This window comes from Paramormyrops kingsleyae, chromosome 3 (assembly GCF_048594095.1).
Source record: "Paramormyrops kingsleyae isolate MSU_618 chromosome 3, PKINGS_0.4, whole genome shotgun sequence".
NCBI classification, from domain to species: Eukaryota; Metazoa; Chordata; class Actinopteri; order Osteoglossiformes; family Mormyridae; genus Paramormyrops; species Paramormyrops kingsleyae.
This window is the reverse complement of record NC_132799.1, coordinates 41,400,089-41,411,055: the sequence shown is the minus strand read 5'-3', so window position 1 is coordinate 41,411,055 and position 10,967 is coordinate 41,400,089. Positions and strand designations below refer to the sequence as shown.

Genomic DNA, 10,967 nt, shown 5'->3' with positions numbered 1-10,967 from the left:
ACATAATTATTACTGAAAGAACACTTGAAATATACACTCACCTAAAGGATTATTAGGAACACCTGTTCAATTTCTCATTAATGCAATTATCTAATCAACCAATCACATGGCAGTTGCTTCAATGCATTTAGGGGTGTGGTCCTGGTCAAGACAATCTCCTGAACTCCAAACTAAATGTCAGAATGGGAAAGAAAGGTGATTTAAGCAATTTTGAGCGTGGCATGGTTGTTGGTGCCAGACGGGCCGATCTGAGTATTTCACAATCTGCTCAGTTACTGGGATTTTCACGCACAACCATTTCTAGGGTTTACAAAGAATGGTGTGCAAAGGGAAAAACATCCAGTATGCGGCAGTCCTGTGGGTGAAAATGCCTTGTTGATGCTAGAGGTCAGAGGAGAATGGGCCGACTGATTCAAGCTGATAGAAGAGCAACTTTGACTGAAATAACCACTCGTTACAACTGAGGTATGCAGCAAAGCATTTGTGAAGCCACAACACGTACAACCTTGAGGCGGATGGGCTACAACAGCAGAAGACCCCACCGGGTACCACTCATCTCCACTTTAAATAGGAAAAAGAGGCTACAATTTGCACGAGCTCACCAAAATTGGACAGTTGAAGACTGGAAAAATGTTGCCTGGTCTGATGAGTCTCGATTTCTGTTGAGACATTCAAATGGTAGAGTCAGAATTTGGCATAAACAGAATTAGAACATGGATCCATCATGCCTTGTTACCACTGTGCAGACTGGTGGTGGTGGTGTAATGGTGTGGGGGATGTTTTCTTGGCACACTTTAGGCCCCTTAGTGCCAATTGGGCATCGTTTAAATGCCACGGCCTACCTGAGCATTGTTTCTGACCATGTCCATCCCTTTATGACCACCATGTACCCATCCTCTGATGGCTACTTCCAGCAGGATAATGCACCATGTCACAAAGCTCGAATCATTTCAAATTGGTTTCTTGAACATGACAATGAGTTCACTGTACTAAAATGGCCCCCACAGTCACCAGATCTCAACCCAATAGAGCATCTTTGGGATGTGGTGGAACGGGAGCTTCGTGCCCTGGATGTGCATCCCACAAATCTCCATCAACTGCAAGATGCTATCCTATCAATATGGGCCAACATTTCTAAAGAATGCTTTCAGTACCTTGTTGAATCAATGCCACGTCGAATTAAGGCAGTTCTAAAGGCGAAAGGGGGTCAAACACCGTATTAGTATGGTGTTCCTAATAATCCTTTAGGTGAGTGTATTTGAATCCACCTTTTAGATAAAAGTCAAGACACTTCAAACTTAATAAAAATGTGCAGACTGTGCATTTTAAAAAGTATTTAGAAATAATTATATATATATATGTGTGTGTGTAGTATATTCCAAATATACTTCAATTAAGTGTTCTTCAGTATAGTTCGATCAGTATAGTATAAAAGTACTTCTTGTACTATTAGCATCAACTTGATGCTAAATTGAAAATTTATACTTCCAAACATTTTATATGTGACTGAAAGTGCAATTTTTCTTGTTTTTTACCATACCTTTCTTACAAAGGACAATTACTGTATTTATCAGTGACCTAAATATATTATATTACAACATAGAACAGACAAGTACAGCAAAGAACACTAGTTTATGTTTGCTACAGATGGTCCATTCAAACAGTTTCTCTTCAGCATGAAACTTTATTTACTGAAAGCACACCAAACTTATTCATACACAGAACACGTATATGCAATGCCCTGTTGAATGTTGCTATTGAAAACTGTGCACTAAAATGTGCATGAAAAATGTACATACAAATAACCAAAAACTGAAAAGTGCCAGCACTTGTTGTTGCTTAATGTTTCTTTTTGAACACAAAACTGTTGCATTTTCGTCTAATCACTGCTCTCACATCAGACACATTTGTTCCTGGAAACTCAGCAATGACTGTATCTGTAAAAAACAATAAAAAACATTAAAATGTTTGTAAAGTATGCCATCTACAAGAGATATTACATTTTTTATGCTTTAATAAATAGGTAAAATAACTGATGATCAGTTATTATTAGACAATGATTAGACAATTATTACTACAACAGTAAATCATGTACTGGGCATGGTTGTAAAGTTAACTTAATTCAATTTCATGTTCCATCAACATGAGTGACAGGAGGTTAAAACACGATTTCAGGGTAGCATTATTTCTTGAACATACAGTAACTCGCTATTGCCTCCTGACGTACAAAATGGTGGGGTGGTGACGGGCTGCTGTTAGCTGGTTAGCATGCTAAGAGCAAATAAATATCTCTGCTATAATGTCTTAAATATAAAAACTTTTCCTTTTGTTGATAAATATGAATTATTTTACTGATTTAAACTACTCATAGCACCTTTTAAAAATACCGAAATAAAGAATACAAAGAACATTAATGAACATAAGAACATAAGAACTATACAAACGAGAGGAGGCCATTCGGCCCATCAAGCTCGCTTGGGGAGAACTTAACTAATACCTCATAAATGTACAGATAAATAAATAAATGTAATTGATACATACCCACAAGGGCACAGAATTTATCTGGATCTAGCTGATCCTTCGGTGTTCCACCAGCCACTGACTTCCCCGTTAGACTTGAAGAAGCCAACACATCCCGGCCAAAGATGAGCACCGCTAATTCCTGAGCAAAAAGGGACATTCTTGTCCGGTTGAGTCTTCGGAAACAGCTTTTGCTGACCTGCACCCTTGTGTTGCTCAAGAAAATCTGTGCAAAAAATAGTGTTGTGACACTTCTAGATTTTCAAACAGTAGGATGACAATTTTTGTTATAAAACTTACAACTGGGACGAGTTTACATAACATTCTATTGGTTTCTTCCCAAATCAAATTCAAAGATGCAATAAAATATATTGATTGGTGATCAACACATATAGACAAAATATTGGTGATTCTTTTGATACCAATAAGCCTTTGCAACTAAAACATAATGAATATACAAACTCTGAAATACATCAAAATATATTGATAATCATTGGAAAAATTTCCACATATGAAAATCATGCATGAACTAAAGACTGAAAGTAAATTATTAGTGAAATAGTCATCTGTTGGTTGGGAAAGCAGAAAATATATTATTTTGTAGACTACAAAGTCAAATATTAACTGAAATATTGTTTAGTATTTTACAAAGCACACACATAAAACATACCATTTCTGAGGCAGGACTAGAGGAATCCGAGCTTGTGCTACCACTGTCAATGCCAGGTGGCATTCTGCTCATGGTTGCAATAAGATCTTTCACACTCTTGACCAAGGTTGGTATTTCTGGGGAAAATGACAATTTAGTCACAGATATATAACAGAAAATACTAGGGCTGCAACTAACGATTATTTTGATAATCGATTAATCTGTCGATTACTTTTTCGATTAATCAGATGGGGGGGGGGGGGGGGGGGGCAAAAAACAATTTGATTTCCAGCAATTTTTAATAACCCAGTCTGTCTTTGTACAAAAGTTGTTTCCAGCAACTCACATAAAAAACAAATGTATGCTACATTAAGAGTATACAAAAAAAATTAATAATTTGTAGCAGCTGAATCAACGTAATGAAATACACAAAATCTTGTTTTATAAAGTGCAACCAGCATGGTGCTTTAGATAATGTATTCAGTACTCCAGTTTTTTAATGTAAAAGCACAGACTACCGCTGCTGCTACTGTACTAAGAATATTATTAAATAATTGTCCAATGTTATTTAATGTCGATACACATATATGACAGGGGGAGAGAGCACGCCAGCGAGTCTGTCTGCATTTATTACGGACAAATGAAGTAAACATTTATTGCGAAGAAAAAGCCTTTTCCGCATCTTACGCTAAAAATTACTGAGCAACGCAAATAAGACGATTGGTGACGAAAAACCCGTGAACGGCAGGCGGCAAATTTTGTTTTAAAACGTGTCCGATTGTTTCAGCATACTACAGTGATGAACTGTAAATAAGATAAATAACATAAGGCTATTTAGTTTGTTTAATAAAAGGACAAGATATAAACCTGTTCTATCGGAAAGGTAGCCTTAAATGACTTCTGTTGCGATCTGGAGCTATATAGAAAATGAAATTAAATAAAATTAACTTGGGGCGCCCACCTAATAGAATGGTAGGGTAAACACGTTGTGGTATATGCAGCCGCATTTCTAGCCCCATAATAGCTGATTGTGTTGACAACCACGACTTCCCCTGCGTTCATTTAAACACATGTGCGTGTGTGAAGGGACGGGGCGGGTAACGCGGCCGGCAGTAACGCCATTGGTTGCAGTTATTAGTTATCCAATCTGACAGTAAACGGCTCATTAATAAGAATATTCTCAGAGTTATGGTCTCGAAATAAAATCCTGAGTCCATGACAACAACGAGTACAAATACGGCTGATTCAAAGACAAGATCGAGACCTTCAAAAACTGGTCTTGAGTACTACAACATTTGATATTACTATAAATTTCTATCGTGAAGAAATGAAGCAGTGGTGTAGTGGTAACAAGAAATTTAAGGTGGGTAAACTATATGCACAGCAGTAAAAACGGTGGGTAACTATATCATTAACATTAGTGATCTTAAAAAAGGTGAGTAAAAGCTGTTTTGTAAATTTAAAAGGTGCGTAAATGGCGTTTATGTGCATTTACTTTTTTCTTTTATGGCGGTCGGCATCCAGCTTAATATGGTACTTTACTGCCACCGCGGCTTTGGTTAGCTTACTGCTCCCAAATTAGGAGGTCGCCACTGTACTTATGTGTATAATAACGTAGACCCAACTAATCGATTATTAAAATAGTTGGCAACTATTTTAATAATCGATTTTAATCGATTAAATCGATTTTAATCGATTAAATCGATTTTAATCGATTAAATCGATTAGTTGTTGCAGCCCTAGAAAATACTCTTACAGATACAATGAAGTCTTTTATATAGATACCTTTCAGAGCCTCCATGACTTCCTGATGCATTTCTACATTTCTTAATGGCTGATCCAACTGGACACTCTGCTCTTCACTTGCCCCATGGCAGAGTTCCTGCACAAATTAAAAGTAAAGCAATTAGAGATGAGGAAAACTGATTCAGTCACATATTATGACATATTATTACAATTCATATATGAAATCCATTTTTAAATAATTTATTATGGTCAGTGTTCCGTTTCAGTTCCGTTCCGTTAAAATCGATTTAATCGATTAAAATCGATTATTAAAATAGTTGCCAACTATTTTAATAATCGATTAGTTGGGTCTACGTTATTATACACATAAGTACAGTGGCGACCTCCTAATTTGGGAGCAGTAAGCTAACCAAAGCCGCGGTGGCAGTAAAGTACCATATTAAGCTGGATGCCGACCGCCATAAAAGAAAAAAGTAAATGCACATAAACGCCATTTTTACTGTGATTTTAAAAAGTCAAGGTTTCAAAACCACTGAAATTTTGTCCATCATACTTTTCATGTGGTATGAGTTGTTATTTTTAATTACTTGTTAAAGACAAAAAGTGCAGGATTCTCTCAGGTCGCATACAGTGCAGTTACTCCAGTTGGTTCGGAGTTGATATTATCGCCATAGCAATCACTGGAGACACTTCTCATTCACTTTAATGAATGAGGTGATGTTATCTGTTGTCAAATTCAATAATAGGTTTGTTGCATCACTTTAGTTGTGTTGCTCATTAGTACCAGAAGACATTATACTGAAGAATGTTAAGTGGTCTGTATGTTTTTTTTCCTTTGAAAATACTTACAGTTGTTCCAGCAGTCTGTGGTCGATCAAATAAATCCATATTTGTGTCTAAGTCTGGTTCATCTTCCTCACTTGGTGACTGGGTGGAGGTCCTTGCATTTCTTTTTAGCAATGAATATTTGAGATCAGAAAGGACTTTGTCTCTGGCTGACTTTGTCATTTTCATTTTCTGAACAGAATGCACAAGAATGAAAAGGGCTTAGTTATTTGAAAAATATAACAAGTAGTGTTGAATTTGAAAAAGTAGGAAAGTGGCAACAGTCCAGATGTAGCTATCTGTAGGTTTACAATATTTACACCACTACCTGTGTCAGGTGTCAAAATGAAGTCTGTAAAATATTCTTACAGACCCACATTAAAACTGAGAAACCCAGCCCAAAAAACAGAACAAAATCAGATGGAGTTCAATTATCCTTTACTAACATTAAACTTCATGGTGATTAAATTTAGAAATGTCATGTCTTTCTACTGTCTTATTTCTATAAACATACGTTTGTCCCAGAGACTTGTTGTGTTTCAATGTCTGTCTCATCATCGTCCGAGGTGACACTGGTATCTGCTGTTTTACTATTTTTCTTTTTCTGCACAAGAAACATCAAAATATTACAGAGCAATAGATCTATTATCCATTTTGTATGTGGATATGACAGTCTTCATCCCTTTCTCTTTCCAGTCAGCAAGAAAAGTAAGCAAAAGATACACAGTAAAGATATTACTAGCGATGTCATAAGAACCAATCGTGGTTTTTATTAAATTTCATAGGTGTTCTTTAGATGGAACAGCTAAAAGGTGTTACAGTCTAATGTCAAATGCTAATAGAAGAATAAGGATTAAAAGGACTTTAAAAAAGTTTTTAAAACTATTTCTGTCATATTAATTGCATCACAACTGACTACAAAATATTGGCATTATAAAATTACTCAAAAGAATTGAGAACAACCTTTGCCTGGGTTCCATCATGAGAGGTATCACACACTGCAGCTCTTCTCCTCTCAACTGCCATGGGCCAGATGTCCTCATTCCTGAGGAAGGCTTTTTTTCTCTCTAGCAACTCCTTATAGCTGTCTGTGGAAAACAAAACGCCATTTATATAATTGTTACAGCATTTCGCAGCTTTACTGCCATTTCATGTCAGTCAAAGCAGGCCTGAGAATTCCAAATTTAAACTAAATCTAAACAGCACGAATTCAATTGCATTAGCCATTCCTTTTCCTAACATTGCTGTATTATTACGGAAGTGTTTTACTCTCAAAAATACGTGCAGGCACTTATTTACACACTAATCTCACTGTTAGTGCCGTCAAGTTCAGTTTCTTGCCATGTTTTCACGGTACTTGTACCGTTGATACCGTACGCATTTCGCGGTTATAGGGCAGGAAATGTTAATAAAATTGTGCAGGATACCCGCAACCAAAACTGAATTTCAGGCACAACACAACATTTACAATTCATATGCAATTAGAAGAATACAAACCTCCTAGTAAGAGCAGTTTTGCGGCGACCTTTTTTTGTGGTCCTTTCCTTTTGACGTATACTTCGTTCCTTTTGACGAAGTATACTTCGATCCATCCGTCTTCACTTGAGAGGTCCGGCACCGCTTTCTGTACTGCATTTTCATTAGGATTACATAAAACTAAAATAATTCTAAATTAGTTTTTCGTGTTATACAATCAATTGCACTTCACTTTCCTGTTGTGTCATGCCTGCTATGTATCTATATGCAATGATATGGACTGTTCTAGCCCCATCCCTGACCCTTACAAACACGTGTAATCTTATCTGCTTTTATATTGGGGGTGAAAAATGACCCCAGACTCCAGACCAAATTAATTTTGAAATCATTCTTGCCAGACCTGATAATACCACATTTGGCCATGGCAGGAAAGTATTATAGAGTGCTAGATAGTAATAAGAAACTTTAAAAGAAATATGTTAGTTTTTTTTTAGATGGGTTCAAATTGACCCTAAATCGTATATAGCTAAAATGCTATATAAACATGCAAAATTGTTTTTACTATTTCTCTTGACTATATTTTATATCTTTATTGCTCACTTTATGCAGCCTGCTAGAGAAGGAGCCTGTACAGAGTCACAGACACTGTTGGGACTGTCACCCACGCAATACCAAGATGACACTGTTATTCACACAATTGGCAATCAACAGCACATGCAAATCCAAACAGGAGAACAGGTAATAGTTACCCTTTGAAGATTTTTTTTTCTTGCAAAGACAAAATTTCCAAATAATATTGAAGTAATATTTTGAACTTATTTCTTAATATATTAAACAGATTATATTTTTAAACATATTTGTTTAAAATCATCATAATGATTTATTTGAATGTCAACCACAGCCATTTATAATTTGGTTACAGAATAAAAAATAAATTTTAGTAATTAATTTTTCGAAAAGATTCAAGCCTGCTTAGATCAGCATGAGGTGCCGTATCTTCAAATGTAAGTACAATGAAGCAAAAATATTGTACATGGCACGTTCATTACTTTCTGCTAACAATCCCACAATGCACTGTGCTAGACTGTATAGATGCAAGCATTGCTAGATACATTTTAGCAGTTATCATTAACCTTAGCAGTAAGCAGTAGGACAATATACATTGTGACTATAAAAGAACAACTGCAAAGTAAATGCAGTTATTAATGCTTTAATTTACAGATTTTTCAGGAAGTGTCTGAGAAGCTACCAGAACCCAAAATAACAGTTGGCCAGCAAGATGTGCAAAACCAAAAGGTTAGTAGTACTTTATTTTGTGATTTATTTAAATTACACATACTGAATTGTTTAAGTGTAGTATTTAAAAAACAATGTCTTCACAGGTACACCCTTTGTTAATGGATGGAGATGATCCTGTGTACCCTGGAGCACCTCTGACAAAGGGACAAAGCTTACTCTTGCTGATGTCTTATGTACTAAGGCACAATCTGACAGGAGTGTCACTGTGTCACGCCCTGCTCCGTCCGCTCCTGCTGTGTGCCACGCCCACCTCGTTACCTCGTGTTCAGCCCTGATTGTGATCACCTGTGTCCTGTTACGATTAGCTTGTCTTCTGTATTTACTGTAGTCCTCGTCTGAGTCAGTCTTCCCCAGACTTGTCATTGTATTGTTAGCGTAGTGTTTGTGGATGTGCTTTCTTGTCTGCTTTTCGTCCTGATTAAACCCCAGTCTACCTGACTTCTCGGCTTTGCTCGCTTGCTTTCCGGCTCGCCTGCCTCGTAGCCTAACAGAATGACAAGTCTCTCCAACGCACCTCCGCAGATCGATGAACAACGCATCAACCTGCTCCGGGAAGTGCTCTACTGGCTTGACCAGCCGGAGGTCCGGGAGGACTCCGGCTTACTGGAGTTAGCCAGTAAGAGCGGGACCCTCCTGGAGGAAAGCACCCCGCTCACAGCAGAGCGCATACAGGCGGAAGTGCGCGAGAACCTCCAGCGGCTCGTCGACGGGGTAACGGAGAAGCGGCTACAGCCGCTCACCCTCTCTGTGACAACCCCGCCTCAATTGACTGGCCCCGGCCGGAGAAAGGAGAAAAGGCGCAAGGGGAAAGCACTGGAGGAGACCTCAACCATCTCCCTGGGGGCTTGCTTTTTCCATGCTGCCTCTCTCCCCGCTGAATGTCGGGGGGAATCCCTCCCAACATGGAAGCCAGCGGGGACCTCGGCATCCGCGCAGTCGCCGTCAACAGCAGCCTCCATATTCCAGGGTGGCTTCCTGGACTATGAGGGGATCAGGGCCGTCAGGGATGCAATTCCACGGATCCCCAAGGCCCTTAAAGGGGCAGCGCCGATACGGCCAGCGCTGATCCTGGCGCCGATCACGGACCTGCCGACTCCGTACGTATCCGCAACACCAGCTGCTTCTGCCGCCGCTCTGCCCGCGGCACCACCTACTGCTGCTGCCGCCGCACTGCCCACAGCGCCGCCAGACCCGCACGTCCAGCCTGCCGTTGCTGCGACGGTTATCGCTGCCCGACCCGAGGTGCCTACAGCGGCCCCTGCTGACCATGCAACAACGACGCCCGCCGCCCCCGCCTAATCTGCCTGTTTCGTCTGTCCTGCCGGCACCTGATCTGCCTGTCTCGCCTGTCCTGCCGGCGCCTGATCTGCCTGTCTCGCCCCTCTTGTCGGCGCCAGAACTCCCTGTCTCGTCCTTGTCGGCGCTTCAGTAGAAGAGGCATGGGAATTTTTCAAAAGCACATTGTTGCAAGTGCAAGAGGACTTCATGCCTGTTTCCAGCAAAACTAAATCTAGGAAACGACAACCAAGGTGGTTTACTAAGGAAATTAAGAATAAAGTCAGGAGGAAAAGGGCTCTGTTCCACAAATGGAAAATAACTAATGATTTCAAAATTAAGCAGGAGTATCTAAGTCTACAGGCAGAGTTAAAAAATGACATTAGGCTATCCAAGAGGGATGTAGAAAGAAAAATTGCATTGGAGGCTAAGCATGACAGTAAAGGTTTCTTCCAATATTTTACCTCCAAGAGAGCACTAAAAGCTGAAATCACTAATTTGCAGGATAGTAAGGGACTTATAATTGATAATGAAATTGATATGGTAAATGAGTTTAATGATTATTTTTCAAGGGTGTTCACAATAGAGAACACAAGTAACTTACCACCAATTAATACGAATACAGCATCGTCTATGACCAATATATGTATAACTGAGGTTGATGTGATACTAAGCCTAGCTAAACTCAAAATAAATAAATCGCAGCGGCCTGATGGCATCTTACCTATAGTCTTAAAAGAGATGAGGGATATTATTAGCCAACCTTTAACTTTAATATTCCAGAAATCGTTATCTGCGGGTGTGGTACCATCTGATTGGAAGCATGCTAATATAACACCCATATTCAAAAAAGGGGATAGAAGTAATCCAGCAAACTATAGGCCAATCAGTTTAACTAGCATTACTGGAAAAATAATGGAAGCTATAATTCAAGTGAAAATGGTAGATTACCTAGATGCAAATAACATCATAAAGGATAGCCAACATGGATTTAGGAGAGGTAGATCCTGCTTAACGAATCTACTTGAGTTCTTTGAGGAAGCTACAAGTGAAATTGATCACAAAAAGGCCTATGATGTGATTTACTTAGATTTCCAGAAGGCCTTTGATGTTGTCCCCCACAAACGGCTCTTGCTAAAGCTTAAAGCTGCAGGGATTTTAGGAACTGTGGCAACTT

General features: G+C 38.9%; 1 long non-coding RNA gene across 1 annotated transcript; it reads right to left on the bottom strand.

The window, feature by feature from the left end:
- Positions 1-4,954: 4,954 nt before the first annotated feature.
- LOC140588390 (uncharacterized) lies at positions 4,955-7,288 on the bottom strand. The gene is made up of 5 exons (XR_011989740.1): positions 7,238-7,288; positions 6,704-6,828; positions 6,255-6,344; positions 5,765-5,932; positions 4,955-5,051 (listed from the first exon to the last, which is right to left on the bottom strand). It is a non-coding gene; the product is annotated as an uncharacterized lncRNA (long non-coding RNA).
- Positions 7,289-10,967: the final 3,679 nt, after the last annotated feature.